General features: G+C 43.9%; 1 long non-coding RNA gene across 1 annotated transcript; it reads right to left on the minus strand.

The window, feature by feature from the left end:
• Positions 1 to 2,488: 2,488 nt before the first annotated feature.
• LOC142830411 (uncharacterized) lies at positions 2,489 to 11,463 on the minus strand. The gene is made up of 4 exons (XR_012905629.2): positions 10,210 to 11,463; positions 8,171 to 8,262; positions 4,222 to 6,430; positions 2,489 to 3,496 (listed from the first exon to the last, which is right to left on the minus strand). It is a non-coding gene; the product is annotated as an uncharacterized LOC142830411 (long non-coding RNA).
• Positions 11,464 to 12,561: the final 1,098 nt, after the last annotated feature.

The following is a 12,561-nucleotide window of genomic DNA, read 5'->3' on the forward strand; positions in this document are numbered from 1 at the left end:
GAACCATATCCAATCCATGGGCCACTTATTGTCCATCCCTGCTGTAGATGCACTTATCATAATCTTCAGAGGTCCAATTTATACTGGAGACACAGGAAAATAAGCAATACAACATTCCTATGTCTAGGACTGGCTGGATTTATGCATTGCTTGCAAAACACCTTCTAAGAATATACTATCAACAAGCACCTGTAATTCTATATATGTCACCCATACGTACATCAGACAAATAATATTAATGCCCAGCTTGGTCACAGATATGCTATCAAGAATACAGAGATGATAATCTCAGCCATCAAACCAAAAGCAATTTGCTCAGTTTTCTCCTAAAGCTCTAAGAAGCATTTCAAAGGCATTTGGCTATTGCATTGCTAACAACTGCTTCTGTTCCTTTTATTCCATAGATTCAAAAACCCTGATCCAATGCCCATTAAAATCAATGGAGAGATTCTCATTGACATCCATGGGAGTTAGATCAGACCTTATAAAATCTATATTCTTCTTTGAGTGCTTGCTCATATGTGTTCCAACTGAGGTGTGTGCGTACCATGTGCACGACTATTGGAAAGTTTTTACTCTAACTGCTACCCATTGAGTTCGCTGTGGAGCCCTTTGACATGGAACTGGTGTGGTGCACTATATATGACCCTGCTGACCCTAACACCTCTCAGTTCCATCTTACCAGCAGTGCTCCCTCGGGCTTCCTGCTCTTTGTTGTGTAAGTAAAACAAAAAACAGGACTACGCAGCACTTTAAAGACTAACAAGATGGGTTATTAGGTGATGAGCTTTCGTGGGCCAGACCCACTTTCTCAGATCAAATAGTGGAAGAAAATTGTCACAACCATATATACCAAAGGATACAATTTAAAAAAATGAACACATATGAAAAGGACAAATCAAACTTCAGCTTCCCCAATTATCACCTCTAATACCATTAGCTCACAGATATTTACCTCCCCCCCCCACTCCCTTCAGTTCTGAAATGTGATTTGTCCTTTTCATGTGTGTTCATTTTTTTAAATTGTATCCTTTGGTATATATGGTTGTGATAATTTTCTTCCACTATTTGATCTGAGGAAGTGGGTCTGGCCCACGAAAGCTCATCACCTAATAAACTATCTTGTTAGTCTTTAAAGTGCTACATAGTCCTGTTTTTTGTTTCAGCTACACGGCTACATTTCTATCACTATTGTGTAAATAAGTTAGATTAGTAGTTAAGTTAGTGTTAGAATTAGCCGTGGGAGGTGAAGGGGATTTTCACCTTCACACCCATGTTCTCTTCAAAGTCTGGGGTAAGCCAAAGTCCCAAGGCTTCAGTCCCTGCAGGTCTTGCCTTAAGTCTCTGCTAATGAGTAGTTCCCAGGACATGTGTCTCCAGTGCCTGGGGGAAGCCCACCAGAGTGACAAGTGCAAGATCTGCAAGGCCTTCAAAGATGTATTGCTCATATCTATTCCATACCCACCAATTGGATTGGCAGGGTCATATATAGGGCATCTCAGTGGTGCCACTCCAGGGGGCTCCACAGCTGATTCAAGAGGTAGCAGTTAGGGTAAAACCTTTCTGACGGTTGCGCACACAGAATGTGCACACCTCAGCTGGAATAGATATGAGCAACGTATCTCTAAGAACAATAATTACAAAGGTGCGTGAGTAACCATTTTTCTATATTTGGAACATTACACTGATACAAAATACAAATCCTGTAGTTTGCTACGGCAGGGACCATGTTTTATGTCAGTGCATATTGTCCCATGTAGCAGGGATTCCCAATCTAATATAAACATTGGTTCATAATACTTGTGTGAGGGCTCACAAATGAACACTCTACTGTTTGCTTCTGCTTAATTGTATATGTAAGTCTGGGTGCTAGCTTTTAGGAAAGCATTAACTGTCATGTTTTATATGTGCCAAAGGAAAGTGGCAGAAAATAATTAATCTGAATGTGAATTATTCTGATACTGTTAAGCTAGAGAATGTTATAAGCATATGTGATCAGTTTTTAGCTTGAGAACAGTTGCAAAATGACTACATGTGAAATTTTTAATTTCTAAAAATCTCCACTGTCATTTGAAAAATAAAACAAACCCTTCTAAGAATTAGGTGACTATAATGCTGTCATTAAAAAAAGTTTCCGCTATTTTATCACTGCCCTTGGTTGACAGATGATGTGACAAAAGGCAGACCATCTTAAAGTTTCATTTTCTGTAAGTTTACATTTAAAAATGTTTGAATGCTTGAAAGAAAACTTTTGTTTTCTAATATTTTAACTTTTTTTTTTTAAATCATTGCATTTCCATTTCATTCTCTATGGCACAGTGGCATATCTATCTGTGGCAACCTATTATGGTATTTGGGAAAATGCGCTGAAATATGGAACTCAGAATGAAGCATCTCATTGCAATGTTGAATAGGGGATTCATGAATATGTTATGAGAGAGAATCACTAACAGATGCTAAAAGGAATTAAACTACAATTCAAAATAGATCAAGATAATGTAGTGTTTTATTTCAGCTTGTCAGTTTTATACTGCACAGCAATCCTTGACAATATAACAGCGCATCCAATGTAACTAAAAATGTTCTGGAACCCTCAAGGTTGATCGTTGCTTCCTTCCTTCTCAAAACAGCACAGCTATGTCTACACTGGCCCCTTGAATTTCTGGAAAAGCACTGACGATCTACTGTAAAATCATCAGTGCTTTTCCATAAAAACTATGCTGCTCCCGTTCGGGCAAAAGTCCTTTTCCGGAAAACTGTTCCGGAAAAGGGCCAGTGTAGACAGCACAGATTTCTTTTCCGCAAAAAAGCCCCGATCGCGAAAATGACGATCGGGGCTTTTTTGCGGAAAAACGCATCTACATTGGCACAGAGTACACCACAGATTCCACCCTTAACCCACTTGATAAAAATGTGAACTCGCCAAAAGTGCTTTCCCCAGCATCAGTGCCCAGCTGCAAGAGGTTCTGGGAGGATGGGATTGTCTCCAAAGTTATAAAAAAGGTCCTGGCTGTTGGTGACAGTGGTTGCCCTGCAGAACTGCTGACCATTCTCCTCCTCCTCTTCCTCATCCATGCTGTCCTCCATGCTGCTGCCCAAGGCTACCAAAAGAATGTCTTTGGAGGATTCCATGCTCTGGCTTGGGAAGCTTGTCAGGTCCCACCCTAGGATGGCATGCTGCTGCCCATAGAAGCAACATGTTTGTGGCGATGATCCAGACCATGCATTTACCTTCTTTGTCTTCTGGTATGGCTGCCTCAGCTCCTTTATTTTCATGTAGTACTGCTTGGGCGTCCCTGATGTATTCTTTCTCTTTCATGTGTTCTTGACCTATATATCTGCATTTCTATTGCTGGTTCATAGTTCTGCAAGAACAGATTCCTCTTCCTACACAGCAATGAGGTCCAGGATCTCTGGCATGCTCCATGCTGGTGCTTGTCTGTGACCTTGGGCATTCAGTTAGGTGGGACATCTCCTGGAGGCCAAGAATGTCAAGCTGAAAAGAAGGGGAGGGAAGTGACATGTAGCTTTCCAAATATCAGGAAACACTATTCTAGATAAAGAAAAACATTTATTTAACCCTTTCACTGTATAGACATGTGATGGGGAAGCCCCCGCGCCCTGCACTAACCGGGCGCCGTCCCCGGCATGCTGGGGAGAAGCGGCGGTTCCGCGCCGGCTCCTGCCCTGCGCAGCTTGCTCTGCCGCGGACGGGGCCGAGCGGGGGACCCGATCAGCTGCGCCCGGCTGCTCTGCCGCTTCCACGGCCGGGCAGGAACGCCGGGGCGCTGACACTGCCCCGTGGCACTGACCTGCGCAGGCGCCCTGGCAGGGCAACCATCCCCAGCGGCGTGGGCATTCCCTCCCCACTACGGAGGACGTCATTGCGGCGGGACGCTTAAAAGAAGCGCCGCCGCCAGAGCACAGAGAGGGAAGGCGCACAGCCGGAGGGAGGACACCCGGACAGAGGAACCTCGGACCCCGTCTGCACAGACCCTCGGGACCCAGTCGTCACGGCAGCACAGCAAGGGAGGTAGGAAGCGACCCAGGGCAGGGTGTTGGAACCCGGAGGGTTGGTGTGTTTAGGGGGTTCCGTCCCCCACCAACCAGGACTGAGGGGATTGGCGTATCCCCCCAGACCTTAGGGCCCTGGGTCGGGGCTCGGAGTGAGGGCGGGCCCGAGCCTCCCTACTCCCCTTCGCCGACGCAGACGCCACTCACAGTTGACTGAGCGTGGACCAACCCTGCCAGGCTCGGCGGCAGGGCTTCTGGGTGATCGGGGAGCACAAAGAGGACAAGACCTCAGGTGAGGGAAACCGGAGAGGCCGGGCGGAGGACTCTGCATGGCCCTTGGGGAGGGCCGCGTCGACACTGCGCCTCTCCACAAGACAAAGGGAAAAAAATGGGGTCAAAAAATCCCATGGTAAGTTTATTTATAAGATGTTTAACTAAAACATGCAAAATGTGGTTATGAAAACATTTGAAGTCCATGACTTTGTATTTAGATCGACAGATTAACTTATTAGCTAAGATTGTTTGGATTTTTTTATTTTTAGTCCAACACACATTCAAAGAGGGCAAAAATGGGTTTGTGAATCAGATCCAAACAATTTCCCAAGATATTTCATCATGATCAAGGCAGACTTTTATCAGACAAGATCATTTATATTGGCAGTTTTTCAAAGTCTACCATTCTCAAATCAGGTTAGTTACACTGATAACTCCTTCTTTACTCTGGACATTGATTCAGAGATTGCAATCATGTAGTAAAAAGCAATATGTTAAATTTTAACTGGCCTTTAATAGACCTTTTAGTTTCTTTCTGTTATATACACTCAAGTTAACTATAAAGAGTCAATATGTATATATTTAGCACTGCCAATATTAGCAAGTAACTGAAGGTTAAACTGAAAATGTCCACTACTCCAGTGTTCAATTACGTCTTTCTGGGTGTTTTTAAGTGTGTAGTGGTGTTGTGCTTAGCAAAGAAATGGGTTGAGTTAATTAAGAAGTTAACTTTTATTTCCTCTGCCCCCCAATTTTTTTCTTGGATTTGCCTAACTGTGTATGATGTGATGCGAGACACATTATTTTTTGCTGAATCCCTCTTTGTTATGAGCTATTGTTCTGATTCAGCATTATGTCCAGACACTTAAAATTGTGCATTCAAAGGGACCCTCAGATTGAGAAGCTCCCAAACTTTTGCCAAAGGTCAGACTAAGGTAAAAAAAATAGTACTTTTCTGAACTTCACCTACAAACTCACTTTTGCCCATGAGTCTCAGAGGGGTAGGCATGTTAGTCTGTAATTTAATAAAAAGCTTTTAAAAATAGTGGTCCTGTAGCACCTTAGAAACTAACAAAAAGTATCGATAGTATCATGAGGTTTTGTAGGCCCAACCTACTTCTTCAGATGACAAATATCTGCAGAAATGGGTTGTGCCCATGAAAGCTCATGATATTATCTATATTTTTTGTTAGTCTCTAAGGCTACGTCTACGCTACCAGGTTAGGTTACTTCAAAATAACTATATCAAAATAACTCCCAAAATAACTATTTTGAAATAGCCCATTCACACTACAGGGAAGCCTCAAAATTAGTTTGCAGCAGGCTCCCTTAATGTGGACGTGCTATCTCAAGTTAGAGCCCCAAGAAGACCTGGAGAGTAATTACTTTATATGACTCTGGGAAGTAGTTATTTCAAACTAACAGCAGCTGAACGTCCACACTAATCCTATTTCAAAATAGCAATTTCAAAATAGGTGTTATTCCTCATAGAATGAGGAGTTATTTATTTTGAAATAACAAGCCCGTTATTTTGAAATAATTTGAAAATAACAGGTTTGCTCTATGGACACTCACCGAAATAACGGAAGTTATTTCGAAATAACTCTGTAGTGTAGACATGCCCTAAGATGCTACAGTACCACTTGTTGTTTTTCAACATTTTTCTGCCTATGAGTCATCCAAATGAGACATGCTTTCAGTAGCTTGTACAGGTTTCAAAATATGATCACGTATCACATGACTTCACAGAACTTCTTGAGCATGACTCCCCATTGGTGGGCCTTCAGTATCCCCATGGGCTCTGTTAGGCTTCTTTGGCTTTGCTCCTTCTTGATCAGGATAAAATTGTAAGTGGTGGTACCTCCTAGATGTAATTTAGATGTAAATTGTGTGGCTCTGTAAGCCTCCCTCTCCTTTCTTACATGAAGAATGAAGTAGTTCATGCTAACATGTACAGTGCCACCACTGGGTAGCTGAGTTAACCCTTCCCTGAGATGAATGAGTAGTTCTCACCTCTCATTGATGCTCTTTCAGGCTCCCAGCAGACGAATCTCTGTCTTGTTTACACTTATTTCACACTTTTTAAATTTTCCCCACAACCATACCAGCTGGAGGCTTCTTTTTAATAATAAAAGTTGAGATTCTAGAAAACAAGATATTTACTTCAGAGAGGCACTAGTAGGATGCAGGACTGTACACTGGCTGCTTCCAAGTTTTGAAACATGCAAATTAAAAGGTCAACCTTAAAATGTCCCAAAAATTGCAGAGACTGAGATTCTCCAGTCTGATTGATGTGGGAACATGCCTATGTCCCTGGAGATCCATTGAAATAAATGTGGGCTCTGTATGAACACAAGGTTCTGCACAAAAGGTTCCAATTGCAAGAGTGGGGTCAAATTTGTTTTAAAAAATTTTATTCTCCTGTAGAAAGATGAGGGCCTGAAACATAAGCCCATGTAGCACAGGCCTGGTCTGAGGCCTGGGACCTAGCTAACATCTCTTGGTTAATATAAAGCTAAGTTGTGAGCAAAAGGCAGGACACTGCTCAGGGATGAGAGTGTAAAACACTAATTGGTAATAGGCGCAGCTGTAGAACAGTAATTGGAACTGGTCATAAAAGTTGAGAGCACATTCCAAAAGGATGGTGACACTAGCTCATTAAAAAATACCTTGATACCCACGCTCCCCACAGATACCAACCCCGGTTCAGGAAAGGGATCTGCTGGTAGATCTTGGAGCCTCTGACAAGTGACCTGACTGATTTGGCCAAGAGGCATGTCAAGTGCCGGCATGTCGGCTGCCCCTCCCCCCCACTGCTGTGCATCTCCTGCCCTTTGCCTTGGATCTGCCTCCCCCCATTCCCAGGAGCCTCCTGCTTGCTGTGCAGGCCAAGGGAGAGAGAAGAGGGGCACTAATGTCAAGGTGCCTCCTTTCCCATCCTGTATCCTATCCCCACAGAGCAAGGCGGCAGGCACAACAGGACTTGGGATGGAGTTTGCTGGCTGCTTTTGGGAGTAGTGCAGGGCCAGGGCAGGGGTGAGTCTACCTTAGCCCCACTGCACCACCACACAGGAGCCACCTGAGGTAAGCAGGGCCCATCTGGTGCCCACATCCTTAAACCCTACCCAGTCATGAACCCCCTCCTACACTCCAAGTCCCTGCCCTAGCCCTGAGCACCCCTGCATTGAAACACTCTCCCAGAGCCTACACCTAGAACCCCCTCTGGCAACTGCCTGCCCCAGCTCAGCTCAGAGCCCCTCTCACACTCCAAAACCCTTAATCCAAGACCAGAGCCTGCACCCCAACCCGCTGCCCCTGCCTGATGAGAGTGAGGGAGGAAGAGGAGGGAGGGAGGATGGAGTGAGCAGGAGCGAAGCCTCAGAGAAGAGTTGCAAAGGAGGTGGGGCAAGGGCATTTGGGTTTTAGGTAGATCTTGGATTGCACTTAAATTCAAATAGTGGTCTCATGCTTAAAAAGGTTGGAGACCCCTGATCTAATCAAACCATGAGCCACAGGGTGATGGGTGGTATCTAAGTAGCATCTGAGGGTGGTAACCTAACAACATCAGAGGGTGGCAACCTGATATGTCAGTAGTGATGTGTAACTTGTTTCTACCTGAATATAAAGTGGTGTCTTTGGTACAGGGAGGGGTCAGGAGAGCAGCGAAGGGTCTCCCACTGATTGAGTCAGTGCATTGTTACAGTGTGCATATGTGTAGTGTTCAGTAGAATCTACTGACAACTAGTATTGTTCTTTGCTTAACAATAAACCTATCCAAGCACCTTTGATCTTTATCTGATTTGTGGTCTTTGAGGACTCTCTCAGGATCTGCTGTGTTAACTAATTGCACAAGTCAACACAGCACACATCACTGAGCACGTACCCAAGCAGCTTTCTGGTTATCATCATGGATGGAGAAGAAGATCTGTCAGGACACCGCAATAGTAAATCTTGACACAACAATATCTCCTAGTTCTGAAAAGGAATAATATATAACAGGAGATAGAAATGACAAACTAATTTTATAAAAATTTCTTCACTGTATGGTAAAAAGTCAAAAAAATTACTTACAGGGAAAAAATTAGGGACTTAGGGAAGTGAAGGGAGTCAGGCTTCTAAAATGTTACCTTTTCTTCTTGCAACAGGTTAACATGTATTTAACAGAGCTCTTAAAAGCCAAGAATCCCCTTTCACCAACCTTTCTCTTTTTCCCTCTTGACCAATAATACCCATTTTGTCTACTTTGTCACTGACTGCACAATTGGTATTCTGAAAAGTCCTTCATGTGGCTAATGGGTTTTAGCTGTGCCTTTATAACAGGAAGCTGTGAGAACACACAGAACATTTGTCTGCTACACAAAAACGTGCTGGGTATTTAATAAGCAGCAGGTTTAAAACACGGTGTTTTTTCACACAACACACTTGTCAGAGGGTCTTGTGAAAGCCAAGACTATAACAGGGCACCTGGCATTGGCCATTGCCAGAAGACAGGACACTGGGCTAGATGGATCTTTGGTTTGACCCAGGATGGCTGTTCTTACGAGCTAGAATGTGACTTTGAGACCACCGTGCCACAGAACAAATATAGCACACAGGAAGGAGATGAACACAAACTGTAGCATTCATTGCATATAAAACTAGCCAGGTCTGAGGAAGGAATGGGAAAGTCTTTTTGCTTTTTTAGCAAACCATACAATACTCCATGCTATGGTGACAACATACTTTCTACAGCAAGAAATAGAGATATTTACAAGATCCACTAACCCAAAAAATCATCTAATGATTTACATGAAGCAAAATAAGTGCTTCCCCTTAAATGGGCCCCTTGGTAGATGCTGCTTCCATGTAACTTGCCATGTACATTGGCTGTTGTCCCAATAATACAATGAACTAGGATAGACATGCTGTTTGGGCTCCTAGGTGTGCACAATCTTTGTTAGGCTGCCTTGAAAAAACACCACTGCAGACTTACTGCTAGGCCTACACCCCCACAGTGACCAGATTTTGGGGGCCATGTTTTCCCAGAGGTTCACAAATATTATTGAGATTTTTGCATCTTCATTATATGTGTACTTTAAGAGAAATCTCTCTCTCAAGTATTTTATTCTGTCCCCAAACTTTCTAAAACTGCAGACTAAAAGAAATATAATCTACTGCTTCATTCCCTGCCAAGACCCATCCTGACTTGTTTCAGGGCACACACAGAAATAATCTCAGTTGTGCAGGGTTCTGTTCTAGTTTGGTTTTCAGAGACCGTTTTAATTCTTCACAGACCATATATGAGTTTATCATATAACTTGTGAACTCATCTTTTCACTAAATACAGTTCCTACATTGAGAAGATTACAGGTCATATTTCAGCTGCATAAATGACGGTGTCTGAGCTAAAAAAGATGTAACTAAAAACATGAACAAAATATTAATGCTATGATATTTATAGAAATTTACATGAATAAGCTCCTATTCAGCAAGGTATTTAACCTTAGACACATGTTTAAGTCTCATTGAATTCAACGAGACTACTAACATACTTATGATTAATATCAAGCTGTTTATTCTTGTTCCTTTGGAACTGAAATACACTACCTGATAGCACTGGTGATGCATCAGCTGGAATACTATGTCCAGTTCTGGGTACCAAATTTAGGACAGATGTAGACAAATTGGAAAAAGTCCAGAGGAGAGTAAAAAAATTATAAAAGGTTTGGAAAACCTGACCTATGAGGAGGCTAAAACTGGGCATGTATTGTCTACCAAAACTGGTGGCACATTAGAGGACTGAAGTGTTACTGGAGGTCACTAAGAGGCACTATTGTAAAGAGTGCTATAATTTCCATTCATCTCAATAGATAAGCAGTTAGCTCTAAAGAAATGCTTCTTGTCAGCTGTCATTAAGTTTGATTTAGAAGTGAAGTGACTCACCAGTAAAGTCTGTTCTGTCTTAGTCTGTTGTGCTAAGTGTCATAATTTCTAGCTGTAGGTGCACCCAAATGAGTGAACAAACTGATGCTGCCATCAGAGTAAGGGGATGAAGACTCAAAACAGTGAAAGATATAAGAGTAATAGTAATGAGGGAAGCTGCAAAGGGAAGTCATATGGTTCAGTGATTGTATTAGGCAAGTAAGGTTACCAACTCTGCAGGATTGTCCTGGAGTCTCCGGGAATTAAAGATTAACTTTTAATTAAAGATTAAGTTGTGTGATGAAACTGCCAGGAATATGTCCAACTAAAATTGGCAATCCTAAAGGTAGGAGACTTTATCTTCTAACCCATGTGCCGCCACAGAAATCATTGTTGACATTGGGAGAGATGCTTAATGTTCTCTGTGTCTGTTGTTCTGTGTCAGGGACCACAGGCCTTGAACTATAGTCCCTAGTGCTCCTCAGCTCTACTAAGTTCCAATAGCAGCTGAACTCTGACGGAGGACTCTAGTCCCAGAATCTGACTGGTAGGGATCCTGACTGGTTTACAGTTGCTATTTAAACCTAGCACAGACACAGGAAGTTGTCCGTGCAAGTGGGTGCACCCTGATTAGGCCTGTTACCCCTGTGATGCCTACTCCTACTGCCTGCTGCTGATTTCCTGTATCCTGAACCTGCCTACCTCCTGACTCTTGATTTTGCCCTCTGAACCTGCCTCATACTTTGACCCAACTCAGCCTGATTCTTGGCTTCTACTATGACTGTTGCATATGTCTCTGTCATGACAGTTTGCATGGACTATGTAAATCACAGAGATGAGCCCCAAGCCAACAGAATGGACCTGGCTAATCCTTCAGGAGCACCAGGCATATATGAATGGGCTAACCACCTTCAGGCAGACAACCAAGTCCTGCTGGCCTGGGTTGTCCAGCTGGTCTCAGAGAACCAGCTACTGCAGGAGCAAGTCACACAGTTGCTTGCTGAAAACAACATAATCTAGAGATTCTAGACACTAATTGTGTAGCCTGTTCCCCAGTACATCTGCTGGGATGGTCTGGAGGCAATTGCCAGTGACTCCAAACTTTTACAAACCAGAGACAGTGACTTTCTTATTCCCAGAAGGTGCTGGACTTCAATCAACCCTCCCCCCCCCCCCCCAAACTTCCACATCTGTCCCACCTCTTCCCACCATGCTTTACCCCTGCTCCTCCTCTTTCTGGCCCTGTTTTCCTAATGCCCCACTCCCCTCTCCCCTCTCTCCCCCCCAGCATGCTCTGCATGTCTCTGAACACCTGATCACAGTGGGTGGGAGGGCTGGGAAGAAGAGGGAGGAGCTGATCCATGGGATACTGTGTGAGGTGCTGAGCTCTCAAGTAGGCACCTGTGGTGCCATCTTCTGTTCACAGTTCACCTCAGTTCTTTACTACTGATCATGCAAAGGTGAGTCTAGTTATCAGCCTGCTGCCTGGGGCAGCATTAGACGAGGCCTCCCCCTGCTTGGAGTGTTACAGTACAGCACTGTCAAACTGGGAGGTCTTCATCCAAGGATGTCAGTATTATTTGATGGTGTCCTCCAAGGCAGAGGTTGTCCTAAGGAAGGTCTCACCAGGGGCAGGGAAATATAGCTGCCTATGCTGCACAGTTTTGCTGCCTCACCACACATACCGAGAGGAACAAGGTAACACAGATGTGCCATTTCTGTGGGGCCTGCAAGGAGAAATTAAAGACAAAGTTGGGAGATGGCCATGGGTCAATTGTTATAGCAACAAAAGATGGAAATAACGGGGTTCTTCCAACCCTCCAATCCAGGTACACTTCACCACTACCTCCCATTGAGCCAATGCAGCTGGCTCTGGGCCATCAATGGCTCACCTCCACAGAAAAGGAACAATGAGACTGGCACCAGCTCAGCTTTGACTGTGGTGAATTCATCTCTCTTTCCCCATAGGAATTCCAAAGAATCAGGGAAAAGAACTCCACCACCCTTCAGTCTTGACTGGAACACACCTTGTTCCCTACCCAACAGCTCCTTGCTTGCAGGTACCAGTCCTGTTCACATAGTTGGGGTGCCCCTGAAAAATTCTGTCCTACCAGCCTTCATCAACTCAAGAGCAGCTCATTGATGCAGTGGCAGCCCAGATCCTGAAGATTACCCTACAATCCAAGGGGAATCTGACCTAACAGAGACTGTTGACAGTTTCATTGAACTATGTAGGCCACAGAAATGAGCCAGTGCCAACAGAATGGAACTGACTAACCCTTTGGGAGCACCAGGCATATATGAATGGGCTACCCACCTTCAGGCAGACAACCAAGTCCTGCAGGCCTGGATCATCCAGCAAAGGAGGAAACA

Source organism: Pelodiscus sinensis, chromosome 8 (genome assembly GCF_052426305.1).
Source record: "Pelodiscus sinensis isolate ZL-2025 chromosome 8, ASM5242630v1, whole genome shotgun sequence".
Lineage (NCBI taxonomy): Eukaryota > Metazoa > Chordata > Testudines > Trionychidae > Pelodiscus > Pelodiscus sinensis.